Source organism: Marmota monax, unplaced genomic scaffold (assembly GCF_021218885.2).
Source record: "Marmota monax isolate L192 unplaced genomic scaffold, Marmota_monax_Labrador192_F-V1.1 WCK01_AAM20220418_F8-fsc00129, whole genome shotgun sequence".
In the NCBI taxonomy this organism is placed as follows: Eukaryota; Metazoa; Chordata; class Mammalia; order Rodentia; family Sciuridae; genus Marmota; species Marmota monax.
Genome location: NW_026693811.1, coordinates 875823 through 898715, shown reverse-complemented (window position 1 = coordinate 898715; position 22893 = coordinate 875823). Strand labels below are relative to the sequence as shown.

General features: G+C 32.8%; 1 protein-coding gene across 20 annotated transcripts in view; it reads left to right on the top strand.

Moving 5' to 3' along the window:
- Nucleotides 1-22893, top strand: part of Baz2b (bromodomain adjacent to zinc finger domain 2B) — a 361835-nt gene that overhangs the window by 112674 nt on the left and 226268 nt on the right. For 19 of the 20 annotated variants that reach the window (XM_058584941.1, XM_046462280.2, XM_046462283.2 and 16 more), the window contains one exon: nt 16251-16293. The gene's annotated coding sequence lies outside the window, so the exon portion shown is untranslated. Of the gene's footprint in view, nt 1-16250; nt 16347-22893 lie in introns of all 20 variants that reach the window. The other variant, XM_058584942.1, reaches the window with a different exon arrangement.

Below are 22893 nucleotides of genomic sequence, written 5' to 3'. Positions count from 1 at the left end.
AAACCGTGAGCATAGTAATATAAGTGGACTTGAATCTTAATCTACTGGTTCCTTATCCCCCATATTGAGGATTAAACCCAGTGGTGTTTTACCACTGAGCTACTTCCCAGCCCCCTTTTTGTTTTTATTTTGAGATGGTGTCTCTCTGTTGCCAAGGCTAACCTCAAATTTGTGCTCCTCCTTCCTCATCACCCAGAATTACTGGAATTATAGCCATGAGCAACTGTACCTGGCTTTTCAATCCACATCTGTATAGGTTTCTACAAAAGCTGAGCCTTAGTAAATTCAACACATGCAACATTTTAAATAATCATTATTAGAGGTGATTTTGCACAAGTATTGAATCTTTAAAAAAATTTTTTTTTAGATTTTGATAGAACTTTATTTTATTTATTTACATGTGGTGCTGAGAATTGAACCCAGTGCCTCATACATGCCAGGAAAGCATGCTACTGCTGAGCTCTAGCCCCAGACCCACAATTATTCAATCTTAATACAAATTACTGACCAAGATGTAGAATTCCTGACATAACTGACCTCATTATATTTTCCAGTTTGATGAAAGGCACCAAACTGACATCCTTCATAATTTAGGTACACTTTGCTAACAATGCTTTCAAATTATATCTACATTTAAAAAAGAAATTCTTTAGCAAGAGTTATATGCTAATAGTTTCTTGTATTCAGTATCGTGAATTAGAATTCTTTATGCAGCTTCTACATAATAAAGCACAATTTTTAACCATTTATTTGGACCTATTTTTTCCGTCTGTTAGTCGTACGGTCTCTGGTCTAATGCCTAGGTCCTTTGAATCCACTTCAAGTTGATTTTTGCGCATGGTGAGAGATAGGGGTTTAGTTTCATTTTGCTGCATATGGATTTCCAGTTTTCCCAGCACCATTTGTTGAAGAAACTATCATTTTTCCAATGTGTGTTTTTGGCACCTTTGTCTAGTATGAGATAACTGTGTTCATCTGTGTTTGTCTCTGTGTCTTCTATTCTGTATTATTGGTCTGCATGTGTACTGTAATACCAATACCATGCCATATTCTGGGTCTCTTATTTTTCCAAATGAATTTCATGATTGCTTTTTCTGTATCTATAAGGAATGACACTGGGATTTTAATTGGAATCTCATTGAATCTGTATAGCGCTTAAGTTCCAGGATATATAAAGAACTCAAAAAACACCAAAAAAAAAAAAAAAAACCCAAAACAAAACAAAAAAACCAAACAACCCAATCAATAAATAGGTTAAGGAGATGTACAGTCGATGAACAAATATATGAACAAATGTTCAACATCTCCAGTAATTAGAGAAATGCAAATCAAACTACTCTAAGATTTCATCTCATGCTAGTCAGAATGGCAGTTATCAAGAATACAGACAACAATAAATGTTGGCGAGGATGTGGGGGAAAAAGCACACTCATACATTGCTGGTGGGACTGCAAGTTGGTGCTGCCAATATAGAAAGCAGTATGGAGATTCTTTAGAAAAAAAACTTGTAATGGAACCACCATTTGACCCAGCTATCCCACTCCTTGGTCTGTACCCAAAGGACTTAAAAACAGCATACTACAGTGATGCAACCACATCAATGTTCATAGCAATATAATTCACAATAGCCAAACTGTGGTACCAATCTAGATGCCCTTCAGTAGGTGAATGGCAAAGAAACTGTGGTATATATACACAATGGAATATTACTCAGCAATAAAAGAATAAGATTATGGCATTTGCACTAAATGGATGGAGTTGGGGAATATCATGCATGCTAAGCAAAGTAAGCCAATCCCCCAAAACCAAAGGCCAAATATATATATATGTTTGTTATGTGTGTGTGTATATATATACACATAACAAAAAAATACATATATATATATATATATATATACACACACACAACAAAAAGTGTATTTTTGTTTTTTAAATATTTTTTAACAGTTTTCACTAAAGCCTGAACTTAAGCAGTAAGTTTGAAGTTTAGAATCTATAGCCTCTAAAATTTTCATGAATCCTTTTCAAATGTATCAGTTATTAATAAAATAAAAAATGTGGCATATATACACAATGGAATTTTACTCAGCAATAAAAGAGAACAAAATCATGGCAATTGCAGGTAAATGGATGGTTTTGGAGAAGATAAGTGAAGTTAGCCAATCCCCAAAAAGCAAATGCTGAATGTTTTCTTGATATAAGAAGGCCAATTCATAGTGGGGTAGGGAGGGGGAGCATGGGAGGAATAGATGAATTCTAGATAGGGTAGAGGGGTGGGAGGGAAAGGGAAAGGTTTGCAGGGGATTAGCAAGAATGGCGGTATGTGATAGACACTATTATCCAAAGTTCATGTATAAAGACATGAGTTGGTGTCAACATACTTATATGCAACCAGAGATATGAAAAATTGTGCTGTATACCTGTAATAAGAATCGTAATGCATTCTGCTGTCATTTAAAAAAATCAATAAAAAATAATATATGGTATTTAATATGTATACTATGACTCTACGTATTATATAGGTACATATTATGTATCATTAATTATTGATGGGTGATTGGGTATTGCAATTATTTGCTATTATAAACCAGGTAGAAACAAATATCTTTGTTCTTATATCATTGGGCCTTGGGGCAAGTATTTCTGTAAAGTCAATAAAGAAAAAGATTTAGATTGTTTGTAAAGAAATGAATTTACTTCTCCAAGGTCAAGGGGCCACTTTTGGTGAGGGCTTCCTTGTTGTGTTACCCATGACAGAAGACAACACTCAGAGAAAGAAAGGGCAGGATTGGGTTTGATACCTACTGAAAAACAAGCAACATAGATATTCGTATCTATGTTGATATAATAGATATAATCTTCCTTTGGTATATCAGGGTCAAAAATGTGATTTGCTGGGACTGGAGTTGTAACTCAGTGGTAGAGCGCTTACCTAGTATGTATGAGGCAATGGGTTTGATTCTCAGCACCTGATATATATATATATATATATATATATATATATATATAAATAAAGGTCTATCAACAACTAAATAAATAAATAAACAGAATTTTTCCTGTCATCTTTACTATTAATTTCAGCTGCTGATTGAATCTGGTTAATTAGCTTGAACATGTTTCAGTATCTTTAATTTCTATTCCTAGAACTTTAAAGAACATTGCTTGTTTAGTTCAGAGCAATTCAGGCATTGGCACATAACCCATGGACACTGTTGGTAGAATCAAACTAGCATTGTCTTTAAAACAAACAAACAAACAAACAAACAAACACAAAAACAGTTCTAGGGCTTGAATGTAGAGTTGTTCTACCACTGAGCTACATCCCCTGCCCTTTCTATTTTTTATTATTTATTTATTATTTATTTTTTTCAGACAGGGTTTTGCTAAGTTGACCAGGGTGGCCTAGAAGTTGTGATCCTCTTGATTCAGCTTCATGAGTAGCTAGGATTACAGCTGTGTGCCACCTGACTTGGCATACCTTTTGGTTAAGCTGTAAGCTAAATGTACATAAATAAAAATGTGATCATTTTCAGCATTTAGTTCATCTGGGAGATTATTTTTTATGCCTATCTTAATTATAACCTTTATGATGGTTAAAGTGGTGAATTTTATCTCAAAAAATTGTGCTTTTAAAATTGTAATATTTTAGGGAAGAAGATACCTGAAACATGTACAATATTACTCTGAAAATTTCAAATCTTATCCTTGAGTTAAAGTACTGTGTGACATACTTGGGTTATATTTTTTTAGCTGCTGAAATGTTCAAGCACCAATCTACTGGCCATCTCTGACAGATATTAAATAATCGTATAAAACTCATTGTATTTATTGCTAGACTATTTTTGAAAACTCAGTAAAACAGATTTCCTCCAGGTCTCAGTTAAAAAAAAAAAAAAGAAAGAACTGTGCTTTTTTTCCAAGAAAATGATACATCTTACCTTATAAATATTATGAATGATATGCACATGACAGTTATTTCTTCTTTGCACTGATTACTGAGAAACTCAAAAGACATTATTTGGTTCACAGGTTACAGGGTCTTGTGGCATGTGTTTTGATAGCAACCTCACTTGTGGCATTTCTCACACTCAATGTTTTTAGTTCTGTCTCTTTTTGTTTATTATATAGGAGTTTTAGTCAGCTATTTTTGCTGCTGTGACCAAAAGATAAGAACAATTAGAGGAGGACAAGTTTATTTAGGAACTCATAATTTCAGAGGTGTCACTCCATAGAAGGCTGGCTCTATTCCCTGGGGCTCAAGATGAGACAGACTACATGGCAGAAGAGAGTAGTGGAGGAAAGCAGCTCAGGAAATTGCACCAGAAGCTAAGAGGCTCAGCTCAGCTCAGCTCAGCTCAGCTCAGTACCACACCGTTCCGCTCACAAAATATATACCCCAAAGGCATGCTTCCAAGACCCATCTCTTCCAGCCACACCCTACCTGCCTACAGTTACTACTCAGTAATCCCTAACAGAGTATTAATTTACTGATGGGTTAATGCTCTCAGATCCCAATCATTTCACCTCTAAACCTTTTTACATTGTCTTACATGTGAGTTTTTGGGGAATAACCTCACATCTAAACCATAACATGTAGCTTAGTAAATTACCTGATATTTTGGAATAGGGCATGGTATAAATATACACAGATGGAAAAGAATCTTGTAATTTGAGGGGGAAAGTTTAAAATGCAAATGTGTTTTAATAATTTATCTAAATTAATTTATACCAGTAATTAGTCTGTAGTCTTTATCATTTCCAAATTCTTAACTTTTTCAGGGAGGCAGAAGAACATAATAGAAACAATAAGTAGAGTAAAGGGGACTCTGGAGATGAAGATATGTATAAATGATTGAATGGCTTCCTGTTTTGAGTATTTAATGAATTAGAGACTAGGATGATGCTAAAAGTGCAGAAGAGGAAATGGGTCAATGGTAGAGAGGGAAAAAGAAAAGTACAGTGGAGATGTTTTTTTAAAATTGCTGGTGTTACTCTTTGTCTAATGTTGATGCTATTTAAATCCCACTGTGTGTAATCAAATAAAAGCTTATTTTTACTGTGCAGCTGCATGTGTATACTTTAGAAGGGCATCGCTGTCACATCATATGTCAATATTGCTTTGCATAATATTTTCAACATGACAGCTTCTATTATAAAATAGTATTGTTTCCAAAGATTTTAAATTTAATTATCTATATGTGGTTTTCCACCCCATGATTTTCAATATCGTTTCCATATGATCCTTTAATTAGTCACATGTAATATTAATTAATTATCTTTGTATTTTCAACAGCAAGGACAGATTTATGCATTTATTAGATGCTTAGTAATTATTGATTTTGCTTCTGCAGTTTTTTCCATCATCATTTTTCCTCTCTCTAGATCATGTCATCAGCATATAAATTTATCTCTAAATCCACTGGTCATTTCTCACCCTTTATGTTATGAGTTTTTTTCAGAAGTTTATCATGTTGTTTGTTATGAAACTCTCTTCACTTGCCAAAACCCAAACTCTGATTCCTTTCTGCTTTTACCACCAGCATCTCCACCAGACCTATTCCTATCCCAGTGTTCTCCCTCTCAATATTTGGCAATATCATCCACTCAGTTAATCTAACCAGGACCCTGGACTTTCTTCCCCAAATTGAACCTAGGGCCTCATGAATACTAGCGTTATTATTAATTGTACTGCCTTTTCTTATTCTATCAGCAACCAAATCTCTAGTAACTTCTCACCAGAAGTGTTGCTACCTTATTTCCATCTGAGTCCCTAAACTGGTATTTCTGTTTTCCTCTCCCTCCACCAACCCTGTGATTATTTTGTACAGAGTGACTAGAGTGGTGTTGTTTTTAAAGTCAGATCACATCACACTTGTCAAAACATCTCATGGCTTTCAGCATATGTAGAACAACATCCAATCTACTTTCCAGCCCTCCTAGTTCTTCTACCTGCTTCTTCTACCCACTGCTCTAACTTATTGTGCACCTGATCTGGACCTTCTGTTCATTTTTTGAAAACACCAAATGTTTCCACTTCAGGGTCTTGACACTTGCTGTTCTCTTATCTAGAGTATTCTTTCTTCATTTTCAGGACAATTATCTTCTCAGGGATGCTTTTATTGCCATTGCTCTATCTCTTTGCCTGTTAGTGGTATATTTACTATATGAAAGTATAACTTTTCTTTCGGGTTGTTTTGTACATCTCTACTAGTAGAATGTAAATTTTGTCAAGTCAGATTTTTTTTGTTCACCGGTTTATTTTCCAGTCTAGCACTGGTTTATTTTCCAGTCTAGTGCTTGCCACATAGAAAGCAGTCAGTAAATATTTACTGAATGAACAAAAGAATGATTTGATTAATGTTTCAATGAGTGCAATAGTGAATAAGAAAGTTTTATGATTGATTTATGATTTATAATCTGATTTTCACACTTGTTGATTTTTTATTATGGTAACATATAACATTGAATTTATCACTTTAGACTTTTTAAAGCATATATAAGTATAACTAAGTACATTAATATCATGTACAGCCATCACCGCTGTCCATCTCCAGAACTTTTTATTTTTAATTAGACTTTTATGGTTATTCGAAGAAGTTGGGTTCCAAAAACTTTTTTCATTTTCTAAAACTGAAATCTGTACTCATTAAATCCCAAACTCCTGGAATCCATCCTTTTACTTTTTCCACCTGGATTCAACTATTTTAGGTACCTTATACTTGTAGGATCATAGTATATTTGTGACTGTCATATTTCACTTAACATAATGTTTTTAAGGTTCATCCATGTGGTTAGATATTTTTTTTCCCTGCCCCTAGTACCTTTGATTGAATTCAGGGGTGGCTTTATCACAGAGGTATACCCCTAGCCCTTTTTCTCATTTTTCTTTTGAGATGGGATCTATGTTGTTACAGCTGGCCTTGACCTTGAGATCCTCCTCCTTGGTCTCATGAGTGCCTGGGATTATAGCATTGTACTCAGATGATAGATGTTTTTAAGTGGCATTTTTCATCAAGTACATAGTAGTTAATTGTATATATGCCACACCCCTCTCTCTTTCATCTGTGTTCCTCAAAAAAAATTTATAAGCCTAATTAGCCAACTTCACAATGTCCCTATGAAGTTTATAATTATGGTGTAGCAACAGAAGTGCTGATAAATTGCCTGAGTATCTAATGAATATATGGCAAAATTCTAAGTGAGGATCAGGGTTATGTACTTCCTTATTAAACCAGAAAACATTAAACTAGATTTCTCATTTATGATGAAAACATTCTAAGAGTTCTAAGAGAACTAACGGAAAAAACACAGCAGTAATCATTATTTTAAATCCCTAAATAGTCATAGAAAGTTATTTTAACAGATAAAATGTATAAATTATCTGGAATCTAGAGTTTGTTATTAGTGATTATATCTTTAGTTATTTCTTTGAACTGTGTATTGTTAGATGGTAGAATTGCCTCAAGAGTCTTCATAGATATGCTCTAAAATGGATTTTTGAAGGTTTGTATTAGAATAACATAATTTTATCTTCTTAGCTATGATACATAAAAACTGTGTAACACTATGAGCTTATGTTTGACTTGATGCTGGCTTGTTCAAACAAGGTTGGTTTGTTTGTTTGTTTTTTAAAGGCATTCTTATGACTGGCAAAGTTTCTGTTGATTTGATGTTTGTTGATAGAACTAAGATAAACTCTAATTGGATATAAAAATCTTTCAGATTCAAATATTGTGCTTTAACTTAGTTAATAGTATTCTTGGAAGGTTAAAGCCCTGTCTTATGTATTGTTACAATAGAATTTTATTCTCTAAGGAACTTGTAGCTAAAACAATATTAATTATTCTCAAATGAAACTTTATTGTATTACTTCACCTAAGTGATTGGTTCATTTTGGGGTATAACCTCAGAAATGTTTCAACATGAGTTGGCAGTGCTGCGGACCTTCTTCCTCTGCTGGATGCCCATTTATGGCTTTAAAATTGAAACCTAGGGACAAGTGAGTCAAATTTTTGAGAAGTGCTAATTAGTGTTGAAATAATAGAGTGGTAAAGTTTGGAACACTAGGCAGCTTGTATGTACTTAAAAAATGTTTTGTTTTGTTTTTTATTTACCAATTCTAACTGCCAGTTGTCCTTTGTTTGCATGTTTTTTCTCAACAGCAAACTGTGAAACTGTCATCCTGGCTATAACTATACTTCATGTAATAGGCTTTTGTTAATTCTCTAAAAATTTTGTGAATCAACCCATGGAAATTATAAATTTTTTCCCCTAGAGAAAAAATTAGTCACAGGAGACAATAAAGATAAATGAAGAATATGTTGTAAATGAAGAATACATTTTGAAGAATGTAATTTTTTTACAGAAAGGAAATTAGTGAAAATTATGAAGTCATAATTAATATAGTAAAGTTATTATTTTTTAAAATATTTATTTTTTAGTTTTAGATGGACACAATATCTTTATTTTACATTTATGTGGTGCTGAGGATCGAATCCCAGTGCCCAAGTCATTCAAGGCAAGCCCTCTACCACTGAGCTACAACCCCAGCCCGTAAATTTAGTTTAAAATTTTTTTTGTAGTTGTAGATGGACAGAATGCCTTTATTTTATTGTTTATTTTTATGGAGTGATGAGGATCGAACCCAGTGCCTCATGCATGCTAGGCAAGTATTCTGCCACTGGGCTACAGCCCCAGCCCATAAAATTATTAATTAATTCATTTTAGTAATTTGGAAATTGCTAATATAAGAGGTGCTTTTATAATGTTTTCTGGTTTTACCTGAAGTACTGCTACTGATAATGAGTTGTTTAGTTTGAAAAAGGTGGCTGAGAAAAATAGCTGTTTCTCTACAGGCACAGTATTTCTGACACAGATTTGTTCTCACTAAGCAATTCTTCAGCTTTCTGGACATCAGCTAGGTGTCCTGCAATTTAACTCAAATTTGGACACTATATACTTGGAGTTGGTGTCAAATCCCAGATTTGACTGCCCCAACTTCAGGTGCCAGCTGCCAACTTCTGAACAATAATTATAAGCTGGGAGTTCCCATGGTCCCCTCCTTGGTTTAATAATTTGCTAAATGTTTACAGAACTTGAGGAGACATTTTACTTAAGTTTACTAGTTTTGCTGATGCATCTCCAGATGAAGTACATAGGTTCATTAATGTCCAGAAGGGTCCCAAGCACAAGGGCTTCTTTCTTCATGGAATTGGGGTGAGCCACCCTTCTAACGTGGGTTTGGGCATCAACCTGAAAACTCATCAAATCTTGCTCTTCTATGGTTTTTATAGCATTTAATCTTTAGTCCCTCTCCTGATCCTCATTAAGTTAATGGGGTGGCACTAAAAGTTCCAACCTTTTCCTTCTTTATATTGACTGGCCCTATACTAAAGCTGTCTTAGGAATGGCCACCCTAAGTCACCTCATTAACATAAATTTAAGTGTGATTTTAAAAGTATAAGACACTCTTATTACTCAGGAAATTTCAAGGATTTGGGAGTTCTGGGCAAGGAATGACTATAGATACCAAATATATTTTAATTATATCCAATGACAAAAAATTGGAATACTGATAAATCATCTCATAAGTTTTAAAGAGATTGCACATGCTTTTTATTTGTTTTTGCTTTGGGTTTTGCTTAGTACTTAAGGCAGCTTTCTTTTGAAAGAAAATAATATTTTAGGTTTAGTATGTATATAGTATATTATCCATTATATAGAACATTGACTACCTTGCTTTTCTTGATAAAAATAGTTAATGGTTAAAGTTAACAATTGATGGCTTTGAAGTACTCTTGGCTTCTGTTAGTTCTACAGGTATGTGAACTTTATTTAACTTTATGAGACAGTTGTCAATTTTAAGAGTAAGAGTCTGTAATTCCTTTCATCAGTTTCATTGTGTCTTAGCAAGAAGTAATTTGTAATAGTAGGAATCATTGGGATAGTTGCCTTGGTTGCCTCTGTGAACATTAAAGAAAAGCAGGTCTAGTGTTTTAACTATGTACCCTGCCAGAACTACAGTTAAAACTTGAGGGAAGGAAGCATTTGGTGTGTAGGATGCACCAAAATACTGCTTGGAACTGGAATCCATAGCTATTCAACCTGCTTATTTTTCTTCCTTTCTCTATCTTGGATGAGTTAAAAATTTAGCATTTTTAATTACTATTTAGCAAACCAAAGCTCATTTGTAAACAGTACTTCTTTTTAAAAAAATATTTATTTTAATTGTCAATAGACCTTTATCTTATTTATTTGTATGTGGTGCTGAAAATTGAACCCTTGTCTTCAATCATGCTAGGCAATTGTTGTACCACTGGGCCTCAACCCCAGCCAGCCCACCTGCCAACTACTTTCTAAGGACTTTCCACTCTAATCATCAAATGTATTGTCTTTTGCTTTTGTCTTATACAGTTTGCTTCTGAACCTCTTCTGGTTCTGAGTGCAACTTTCTTTGTGATCACTTTTTGCTCTTTTAAATATATTTTATCTGAAGTTTTTCTCATGAAATTGGAAAACAGCTTTTAGCCAGGGTACCAACGTAGTCAGTGTTTGTACAGATCAGGAAATGATCTGTTGTCTACTTTGTTGCATTGTATTTAAATTGGTGTGTTTCTAACTTGGCAAAACTGCTTGGTACAGTAGTAACAAAACATCTATTTGTTTTATAATATCTTCGGTTTTTATTTTAGTTTATTTATTTGTTTTAGTTCTGGGATTGAATCTAGGGCCTCACAACTGCTTAACTACTAATGAGCTATACCCCTAGTATCTAATGTTTTTATGCTTGCTTTAAACTGAGATAGCAGTCTTCTTTTTTATGTACCATGTTAAATGTTTAGTTAAAACTGTCTTGCTATTAAAACTGCTTATCTTTTTTTCCTTAAAACTTTAAATAATAAAGGGAAAATAATTGGTAGCAAATGAAGTTTCCAATGATCAAGAATATTAAAACTGTTAATAAAATATACTTACTTTTTTTTTTCTGTGTTCAGCTGAGGTTTTAGTCCTTAACAGTACATTAGTAAATGAAGCTAAAGCATATCTGCACAGCTGAACAAAGTAAAGCAAATTGAAATTTAAATACCAGGCAATAGTAATGCAACCTGGAGAGGTGTAAAACTCAGTTCTCCAAAATTCAAGACATACATACTATTAAATAAATATTAAGTATTCTGTGGTAAAATAACCTGTTTTTTTCTCTGCCAAACATAAACCTGAAAATAATTGGAAGATAAAAATTTATCTCCAAATTTGGAACTTTACTGAAATGAGTGTATTCTACCAGAATTGAGACTGTTCCTTCCACCCTCCAATTGTTAAAAATAGAGATAATTCCCTTTTATTTATTTATTTGTTTGTTTTTTGATGGTGCTGGAGTTGAACTCAGGGTCTTGTACATATATATATACACCTACTTTACCGATGAGCTATGCCCCCAACCTCTAGAAAATAAATTTTCAAACAAAAATTTAAACATATTTTTAGTTGTTAATGGACATTTGTCTGAAGTTTTTATTTATTTATATGTGGTGCTGAGAATTGAACTGAGTTTCTCACACATGCTAGGCAAGCACTCATTCTACCATTAAGCCACAACCCCGGCCCAAATTTTCAGATATTTAAAAACATCATTATATAGTTCAGCATTGGTATTGTTTGAGAAATGCATAAATGTGGAGATTGAGGGGTATAGCTCAATGGTAAGAGAACTTGCCTAGCATGCCTAAAGGCCAATCCCCAGCACTGGAAGAAAAAAAAAAGTACATAGTTGTGCCATCTAATATAGTAGCCACAAGTTACATATAACTGTTAAATTAAAAAACTACATATTTAAAAGTCAGTTCCTTATTCATATTAGTCATATAAAAGTATACTGTAGCTGGGCGTGGTAGTGCACACCTATAATATCTGTGACTTGGGAGGCTGAGATGTGAAGATCACAAGTTGGAGGCTACTCTGGGCCACTTAGTGAGACCCTGTCCCAGAATAAACAATAAAAAGGACTGGGGTTATAGTCAGTGGCAGGTTGACTCTGGGTTTAATCCCCAGTATCAGAGGGGAAAGAAAAAAAAATCAGCAGCATCCTATGAGGCTGGGGTCTAGCTTGTTTAGCATGTATAATGAGACCCTAGGTTCAATCCCAGTGCCAAAAAATGGTACGGGGGAGTCTGTGATTTTTTCCCCCATGTCTATAATTCAGGATTACAATATTATATATACCCTGCAAATAGCATATGATATGTGAAATTATTTTTCATGTGTAAATTTTGAAAATTATTAAAATTTTTTTTTGTGGTATTGGAGATTGAACCCAAGAGATTTGCATATACTAGACAAGCACTGAACTACACGCCTAGCCCTGTTTTTTATTTATCTTTTTGTAACCAACCTTAAAAAGAGCCTACAATAAAGCAAATATAGTGACTATTACTTTAAATGAATTTTGGGGACTAGTGAACATTTTTTCCATGTTAATATTGAATAGTGGGTAAAACAGGGAAGAAGTGTCCATTTCTTTCAGTGTTTTTAGTGGGTTAGATAGAGATAAATATTCTTATTTTGTAGATATGGGTACTTACAGTGTTGTCATGTAAAAGTTAAGACTTGAATATACTAAAATTGATCACCTAAAGACTTTCTCTGTTTTGGGGCAAAGTGAGGGTAAAATTAAGAATAGTACGTGCTAATTGCTGGGAAAATACGTAGAATTCAATAGCATAATTTAAAATTCTTTTCCCACATTAGTAGGTGGCAAACATTAGTAGGGTTTTTCTGTGGGTAAATACAGTTGAGATTCTCTGTGTGTATTTACTGAAATAATGACTTGTAGAGAAATAGTACATAACCAGTATATTAGTTACGTTTACATAAAATGTAATATTACTTTTTATATATGTAATTTGAATACATTTCCTAGTTTTGACATGATTTTAAAGAATTACCTTTTGCTTGTAAAAACTACTTAGGAATTTTATGAGAAGCTTTAATATTTGTCTGGCTTTATCCTCTAGAGTCATTTCAATTTCATCAAAATTTTTTCCTCATGCAATTACAAGTACCCAGTAAGTCATGTGTAAAAATTGCTACCATAAGGAAGGAATGATTTTACTCACAGTATATGAGCTTTAGGGCTTTAAGTATAAAATTTTAACTCTAGACTTTGTCTTAATTATTCTACTTTTTTAAAATCAAAAGCAAAATGGAATATTTGTCTTTTTATTCAGTTACAAATGATATGCTGTTTTTCTCTGTTACGTTGGTGAACTTGCCCATACTCTTGGCTTAAACTATAGTTTTCATGACTTATTTTCAAACATTGGATTATTCCAAATTTCTTCCTGCTTTGGAAGCATCTCTATTTGACTGGCATATAGTAACACCATCTTTACTGTTCAAAACATAATTCACTCTTGCATTTCACTTTAGTTTTTTTGCATTGTATTAGAACCTTAGACATAATCTTTCATTCTTGCTTTGCTATCCTAGTTCCTGATACTTCATTTAGCATGAGGTCTTGTTTTCCTGCATTTAAGATGTCTTAAATTTCCTATTCCATCTGCAACTCGTTGTCTTAACTATCTACATCCTCATTATCTTATATTTATAATTCAACATCCCCTCTTTCCAACCACCTCCTGCTTTTTTTTTTTTTTTAAAGCATCCTAAACTCTTCCTGCAATGGCTTTTTAAAACGTACACCAAGTTGTCAGTATGTGGTGGAGCATGGCTATAATCCCATCTAATTGTGAGGCTGAGGCAGGAGGACCTCATGTTTGAGGTTAGCCTGGGCAACTTAGCAAGACCCTGTCTCAAAATTAAAAAAATAAAAATAGTAAAACTTATTTGTAGCACACCTTGCTAGCATGCATGAGCCTTAGGGCTCATTCTCTAGTACAGAAAAAAAAATTAAACCAAGTTGTTACAGCTTATTGTCCTTGAATATGTAGTAAGTATTGTGTTTTTAATTTATACTCTGTAGCTCTGGGCATAGTGCTAGATGCAGTGGGAATTATAAGCACTGTTTCACTTACTCATTCAGCAACTAATCAACTGAGTAGTTATTGGGTTCCAGGTACTAAAGTAGTGTTCCTATGATCTTTCCTTGCAAAACTTGGAGCTAACAGTGTCTAGTGGTAAATGAGAGACTGAGATGATGGCATTTGTTTTAATACCAGGTTGGATTGATAATAAGTTTTCTAAAGGTATGAAGAACAAATTGCACTAAGCAGGGGGAACAGCAAGTGTCAAGGACCTGAAATGGGACAAGTTTGGTATGTTTGGGGATTATCAAGGTCATTGTGACTTTGAGTGCAATATGGAGAGACTGGTAGGAGATGTAATCAGGCATCCAGCTAATAGAGAGCCTAATAAGCCACAGTAAATTTTGTGGGGTTTATTCAAAGTGAGGGTAAAACTATTATGCAGTTTTGTAGCTGGGGATCTAGCTCAGTGGTAGAGAATTTACCTAGTATATATGAGGTTCAGAGTTCAATCCTCAGCACCACAAACAAAACAAAAAACACCAGAAACAAAAACCACATTCATACATACCCCATTGTGTAGTTTGAGTAAGAGATCATTGTGATCTGATTTATCTGCTACTGCATCAAGAAAATAAATAGGGCTGGGTGCCAAGGCATACACCTGTAATCCCAGTGACTAGGCAGGCTGAGGCAGTAGGATCACAATTCAAAGCCAGGCTCAGCAATTTAGGGAGACCCTGTTTCAAAATAAAAATAAATAAATAAAAAGGTCTGGGAATGTGGCTCCCTGGTTAAGTGCCTCTGAGTTGTGGTACCCCCTAAACAAATAAATAAACAAGAGAAGTAGGGAGGCTATAACAAGTAACATTGGAGAGCAATATCTTGAAGTAGTACAGGATAACTAGTAGTAATCAGTGATTTTGTACTAAAGGACAGAGTGAGGAAAAATAGTTGTCAGAATGAATTTTCAGTGTAGAAAATATAAGGTACAAAAGGAACCAAGAAAAACTCAGTTTTGTGTTCTTAGACAAGTCATAAATCCTCTCCAAATATCTTTTCCTGAAATGTATACTAATTATTTCTTTTCTGCTTCTTTGAAGGGATTATTCTGAGGATTTGATGAAATAAAACATGAAAGTCCATTATGAACCCTAACACCGAATGATAATGTATTACTTTATTTTTATTTTTTGCAGTACTGAGGATTGAACCCAGGGCTTCTTGCATGATGTGGCAAGTGCTCTACCATTAAAATATATCCCCAGTCCTTTTTTAAATTTTATTTTGAGTATTAGGCTGACCTGAAACTTGTAGTCTTCCTTCCTCAGCTTCCTGAGTAGCTGGGGTTATAGGCTTTGAAACACCATCAAGCTGAACAATGTGTTTCTTTTCTTGTTTTGGATACTGAGGATTGAACTCAGGGGCACTTGGTCACTGAGCCACATCCTTAGCCCTACTTTTTGTATTTTATTTAGAGACAGGGTCTCACTGAATTCCTTAGCACCTTGCTTTTGCTGAGGCTGGCTTTGAACTTTGAGATCTTTCTGCCTCAGCCTTCCGAGTTACTGGGATTATAGGTATGCAGGACTGTGACTGGCTAACATGTTCTTTTTTAAATAAACATTTAAGAGTTCATCTTAAATTAAGCCTTGTTAATAAAGAAAATTTTAAAGGCCACATTTTGCAGGGATAAACTGGGAGTCATTAATAGCTAAGAAAATAGCTTAATTTATAACTTCCTTTGGGTTTATAGTTTATATTGGACCCTTGTCAGTTATATTTTCAATTTTTGATCTATTTATAAGGATTAGCATGTGCCAATTTCTCCTGTATTAAATATATGACATTTTGGTTCTAAACTGAGCAGCTAATTATAGAGATAAATGTATTTACAAACAATACCGATCTTCCATTTGTGATATATTTAAAACAATAATTTTCTCAATAAATACTTGAAAATAAATACAATCTGTAACCCAAATATCCTTTAGTTTATGTTAAAATATATTTTGTTCACTTCAGGGTTATTTCTGATTATAAACGAAAACATAACATGCCATACTGAAATAAATACTGATCTATAAATAAACTCCAGGTATTTTATGCTTATTTCATATTATGCCAATTATGTTTCCTGATATTTTAGATTAACTTAAATATGAAGTATGGTATCAAAGAAACACAGAAGTTCTAAACAAACCTTTTAGTTTCTGAAATTACTCAAATATGATTCAGCTAAGTGCTAATTCTGTCTTCCTCTTGCAGGTTTCTCAACAGTGATGTCACAAGATTGACCACGCTGATCACAGTAAGGCCAAAAATGGTTGTTTGGCTTTTAAGGATGATTTGTTTTCTCTGAGAGTAAGAATGGAATTAGAAGATATATACAACTTAAATTATTATTATTTCTTTGACCAGCCATTTGAATGTTTACATTTTCAGTGAATTGTAGTTCATACTTCTAGATAAATACTTCAAAAATATTGCCTTAAAGTATTTAAAAACATTTAAAAGAAAAATTATTTAAAAATATAACTGAAGTTATGGGTGGGGCTCTGGCTCAGTGGTAGAGTGATTGCCTAGCATGTATGGGGCGCTGGGTTTGATTCTCAGCACTGCATATAAATAAATAAAATAAAGGTCTATTGGCAACTAAAAAAAATATTAAAAGAAAAAACAATTAAAAAAATAACTGATGTTATATCCATAATTATATTAGTATATTTCAGTGTGACTCATGTTCTAAACATCATCTTTTTTAGTTTTATTTTTTACTGAAAAGTGGCAAAAATGTAAGGTGACTCTATATTATATAGATAAATTATATAAAAATAAAATTGCTTGAGACAGTCATGTTAGTAAAAATAATTATGAAAACAAAATCTTGAAAGAATTCTTAGGCTTCTTGCTTACAGTTTTCATTTGATATTCAAATAATTTATAAAGGGTTTCCTTAATAAAAAGTAGTTTGATAAAGGATAGTTCTCCTAAGTAGCTGATATTTTTTCTCTTTAATTTTATTTAAAAGTGTTCATCTTTATTATGTGTAAGGAAATCTGTTACGTAAAAGTAAACTTTTTCCAAGGCCTACATTCATGTTACTATAAAATTACTTTTTAAATAAAAGTTTTAGTTTTTATTCTTTTTTCATGTTAGGAATTAAATACAGGGCTTTGAGCATATGGAGGCACATACTGTACCACTGAGCTATGGCCTCAGCCCTATTATAGAATTCTAACTAGTAAATTCTGAATTACAGTGATGAGATTTTGTAGCATCTCTGAAAAATCTTACATAGCAGAAGAATAAGTTTTGAGTACATTGTATACTTAATGAACCTACTTCTTTAACCCTGTCTTAATTATTCAATAAGTAAAGAAAAAATAATTATTAGAAGAATAAAGCCATATAGATGATCTTTGAATTTATGTTAAAATATTTCTTTTGAAAACTTTTATTAAATTTAATATTTTACAGGATTAGGGGGAACTTTTGTGATATTTTTAAAGGCTTTATCGTGTTTTGTTCATTCATGTTTATGACATGTTTATTCAGTTTGCTAAGGGGACATTTTGGCTTTCTCTGGTTTGTAACTCTTTGCTTGACTGTTATGTGAGAGGCTGGGTGGCTACCTCTGAGCCATACTTCCAGCCTTTGTTTTTTCTTAATCAGAATTTCATTGCTCTAACTGAATAAGATATTAACATATTTGTGTAGTAACCTTCTATTAAGTATCTAGTGTTTAATAATCAAAGATGTTTAAATTAACATTAGATAAAAAGGTTTTTGTATTTTTTTTTTAATTTAAACATGCTGACTCCCACAGTTTATTTTTAGGAATATGAGGGAAGTGTATCATTACAAGTGTTCAAAATCCAAGAATTTCAGGAAGAGACATGATATTCAGCATTATCAGACATTTAATAAGTTAAATTCTAGGAAGTGTTCATTTGAAATGTTTATAAGTGACTGATATTCGAAACCTTTACCTTTTTACCAGTGTCAGGGTTTTGATGCTTTCTCCAGTCCCTTGAGTTAAGAAGAGAGGGTAGATTTCAACACAGATTGAGGTTGAGAGTGCTAATGAAAGAGTAGTTCAAGTGTTGACCATGAATCTAGAGAAAAGCGATTCCAGGAAAAGGGCTGATTTATTCAAATAAAATGGAGAGGTCAGGGGACTAGTCAGAGATAAGTTATGATAATGAGATGATATCTAAGAACTAAGGGTAGAATATTGTGGTTAGAAAGGGTGATATTATAGATTGTTATAGAGCTGAAGCTGTACTGGGTATTTATATATTCTACAATATACACATATTTTTTTCCTCAATTTTCAGATGTCAGGGGAATTTCTATTTTTCCTCTAGGTTACAATTCACAAAAATGTTAAAATCCTTTTTTTATTTAAACATTTTAAAATTCTAATTTGTTACATATGACAGCAGAATGCATTACAATTAATATTACACATACAGCACAATTTTTCATATCTCTGGTTGTATACAATATATATTCACACCATTTGTGTCTTTATACAGGTATTTAGGGTAATGATATCCATCTCATTCCACCATCATTTTTACCCCTTTAGTCTCTTCCTTTCCCTCCCACCCCTTTGCCCTATCTGGAGTTCATCTAATCCTCCCCTGCTCCCCTTCCTGATCCCATTGTGAATCAGTCTCCTTATATCAGAGAAAACATTTGGCATTTGATTTTTTGGGATTGGCTTACTTCACTTAGCATGATATTTTCCAGTTCCTCCCATTTACCTGCAAATGTCATGATTTTATTCTCATATTGCTAAGTAATATTCCATTGTTTATATACACCACATTTTCTTTATCTATTCATCTACTAAAGGGCATCTAGGTTGGTTCCTCAGTTTAGCGATTGTGAATTGTGCTGCTGTAAACATTGATGTAGCTGTGTCCCTGTAGTATGCTGTTTTTAAGTCCTTTATACATAGACAGAGGAGCAGGATAGCTGGGTGAAATGGTGGTTCTATTCCCAGTTTTCCAGGGAATATGGAAAGATAAGGGTTTAATTTCCAGGGAATCTGCATACTGCTTTCCGTATTGGCTGTACCAACTTGTAGTCCCCCTGCAATGACTGGAGTGAGATGAAATCTTAGAGTAGTTTTGATTTCCATTTCTCTAATAGCTAGAGGTATTGAACATTTTTAAATATATTTGTTGATTGATTATATATCATCTTCTGAGAGGTGTCTATTCAGTTCCTTGTTCCATTTATAGATTGGGCTGTTTGTTTTTTTGGTGTTTAACTTATTGATTTCTTTATATACCCTAGAGATTAGTGCTCTGTCTAATGTGTGAGTGTTAAAAATTTGCTTCCAAGCTGTGGGCTCTCTATTCATCTCACTGATTATTTCTTTTCCTGAGAAGAAGCTTTTTAGTTTGAATCCATCTCATTTATTGATTCTTGATTTTAATTCTTGCACTATAGGAGACATTTTTTATATTTATTTTTTAGTTGTAGATGAACACAATACCTTTATTTTATTTATTTATATGTGGTGCTGAGGATGGAACCCAAGGTCTCGCACGTGCTAGGCGAGCGCTCTACCACTGAGCCACAACCTCAGCCCAACTGTAGGAGTTATTAAGGAAGTTGGGGCCTAATCCAACATGATGGAGATTTGGGCCTACTTTTTCTTCTTATAGGCACAGTGTCTCTGGTTTAATACCTAGGTCCTCTATCCACTTTGAGTTGAGTTTTGTTCATGGTGAGAGATAAGGGTTTAATTTCATTTTATTGTATGTGGATTTCCAGTTTTCTCATCACCATTTGTTGAAGATGCTATCTTTTCTCTAATATATGTTTTTGGCTTCTTTGTCTAATATAACATATTTGTAATTATGTAGGTTAGTCTCTGTGTCCTCTATTCTGTACCATTGGTCTATAGGTCTGTTTTGGTGCCAATATCATGCTGTTTTTGTAACTATTGCTCTGTACTATAGTTTAAGGTCTGGTATAGTGATGCCACCTGCTTCATTCTTCTTGCTAAGGATTACTTTGGCTATTTGGGTCTCTTATTTTTCTAGATGAATTTCATGACTGCTTTTTCTATTTCTATGAGGAATGTCATTGGGATTTTGATCAGAATTGTATTAAATCTCTATAGTGCTTTTGGTAGTATGGTCATTTTGACAATGTTAATTCTGCCTAACAAGGGGGACTTTTCCATCTTCTAAATTCTTCTTTAATTTCTTTCTTTTTAGCGTTTAAAATATCTTTATTTATTTATTTTATGTGATGCTGAGGATCAAACCTAGTGCCTCACACATGTGAAGCAAGTGTTTTACCACTGAACCACAGTTCAAGCCCCTTAAAATCTTTTAATTGGAACCAGGTGTGGTGGTGCATACCTGTATTCACAGCTACTCAAGGGCTAGAACAAGAGGATCTCAAGTTTGAAATCATCCTTGGCAACTTATTGACAATCCTGTCTCTAAAGTAAAATAATCATCCTCATCATTCTAATTGAAATGATTTTTTTTCTCCCTAATAGTTTGGTTGTGCATAATTTTTGTTAATTCTTGGTTGTTATAAAAATATAAAAATATTCTTTGGTGTTTTTTATATTTATTTTAATATACATCTTCATACTGTTCTCAACAAATGCTTGTTGATAATCATCAATACTACAGAAAATCCTAAATCAATTAGTATCTTTAGTTTTTCAGTATTAAAATTGAACTAAGGATATTTATACATGAAAATTCATAATTGAACTACAGAAAACAGAGTGAATAGGAAGGAGCATAGTTTTTAAAACCAGATAAAATTTATGTATTAATATCACTATTTACATGATTTGAGCAAATCAGTCTCTTTGTACCTCAGCATCTTCACATGTAAAATGATATATTAGGTTTATTTTAAAAGGACTGTTATGAGATTTAATATAACTTTCATTACCTTTCTTCCCTCTTATTCTTTATGGCTTGCTTCTTTATAGATACACCAAGGAACATGAAATCAATCATAAAGATAAGGGATATTTCTCAAACATCCAAATTTATGATACATTGTGGCCCTTTCATATACAAGTTTTAATAAATGGATTTTTACTTTCTACATTGCATATATTAGTGGTAACTTTATTGACTTCTGTAAGTTCCAGCAAAGAGGCCACTAGAACTACTGAATGTTATTTTATTTGGGCAAAGGGGTTCAGACCTTACTCGAATGCCAACTTCTTGAAAGGCCAGAATGAACTTTAAAGCAGTTTATACATACTCCATTCCTCTTATAAAATGATTGAGAAAAGCAAGGTCTAGAGAGCTTGAGGGGAAGTGGTATACTTAATAGTTAAGAACATGGACTTGGGTCAGAAAAAGTTTGTACTCTGCTATTTGTATAGCAGCTGTAATCTTGTGTGAATTACTTAATCTGAGATTCAGATTTTTCTTCTCTAAAAAAGGGATATATTTGTATATCAGGAGTTTTTTTGACTATTAAATGAAATAATGTTCATAAAGCACATATTACAGAGGATGGCACTAAATTCTTTTGATTTTCATCATACCATCATCACTTGCCTAAAATTACATAATTTGAGAATTTAGACTCAATCTGGTTGTGCTTTATCGTGTTAAAATTTTTACTATTCTGTTTTGTGATCAGTTTTTATTTCATTTAAAGTCTCTGAATAGCATTTATTAGAAAGCATAATAAAGTAATCAATAGATTTTTCTTAAATTTATTTAAATCCTATTTCTCTAAAAGTATGAATACAATTTATTTACATGCAGTTTTGTTTATTTGTAATTTCATTACTACAGTGTCTATTGTGGTAATATTATTTTAAAATGTTTTCATTTGCTATTTTACTACATCCTTAATAATCTGTAACAAAGCACCTTTAAATAATTATAGTGGTCTTTTCTGTTTTTTTTTTTTAATTCCTTTTCTCCATGGTAATTTTATTATGAATTTTACCTTAATTTTGTAAAGATTTTATAATTTTTTAAACATTTTTCTATACCAATCCAAATATTTAAGTTAATAATTGATATTTAGGAATAATTAGCATATAATTGTATAGTGTACCCACTGTTTATTTAAAATGCTTGTTAGTTAACTACCAAAGGTATAACCAGGTGTGACAATAACTGATAATTGAACCATACTATTGACTTTTCCCCCTCTTCTGTTTTTCCCTAGTGTATCAATCTGGAATAAAAACATCATTTCAGTCTCTTAGAACTAGATGTCATGTGACTAATTTTTGACTAGAGATATATAAGCAGAAGTAGTGTGTGCAATGTTCAGAAAGTAGGAAGGATGTACACACCCTTACTTTTTCCCCTTATAAACCAAGATATTTGGTAAGTGTCAGGTGCCTAGTGATGTTTTAACATTAATTTTAATATTATTTATGGCTTTTCCATTAAATATTTTTAGGAATTATTTTAGTGTTGAGAAAGGAAAAACAAAGCTAATATTTATTTATTCACTGTTTCTTCAGATGCTAGGTGCTTTCTATTTGAACCTTTAAAATTTTTGAAGCCATATTATTATTACATTTTATAGGTTTCTAAACTGAGACTTGGCAAGGTCAAGTGTCTTAACCAGTATGTTCTCTCTAGAAGTTAAATCATTATTTGAAAAATTAAAAAATTACGCATTTCTAGAAAAACTCTACTCTGAAATATCTGACTTTTATTTGTCCACTGTTCTAAATACCAAATGTGGAGTTACAGTCAATTTTAAAATATCTTTGGTAAAATATAGTAACAGTGACTAAGCACAAAGTAAAAGTCTGCATAGAAATTTCTATATTTTATGGAAACCAAAAAATCTAAAATTGTTAAAAATATTATTGAAGTTATGAAATATGTCTTAAATGTTTTATAAAGTTTGAATTTTTTGAACAACAGCTTCA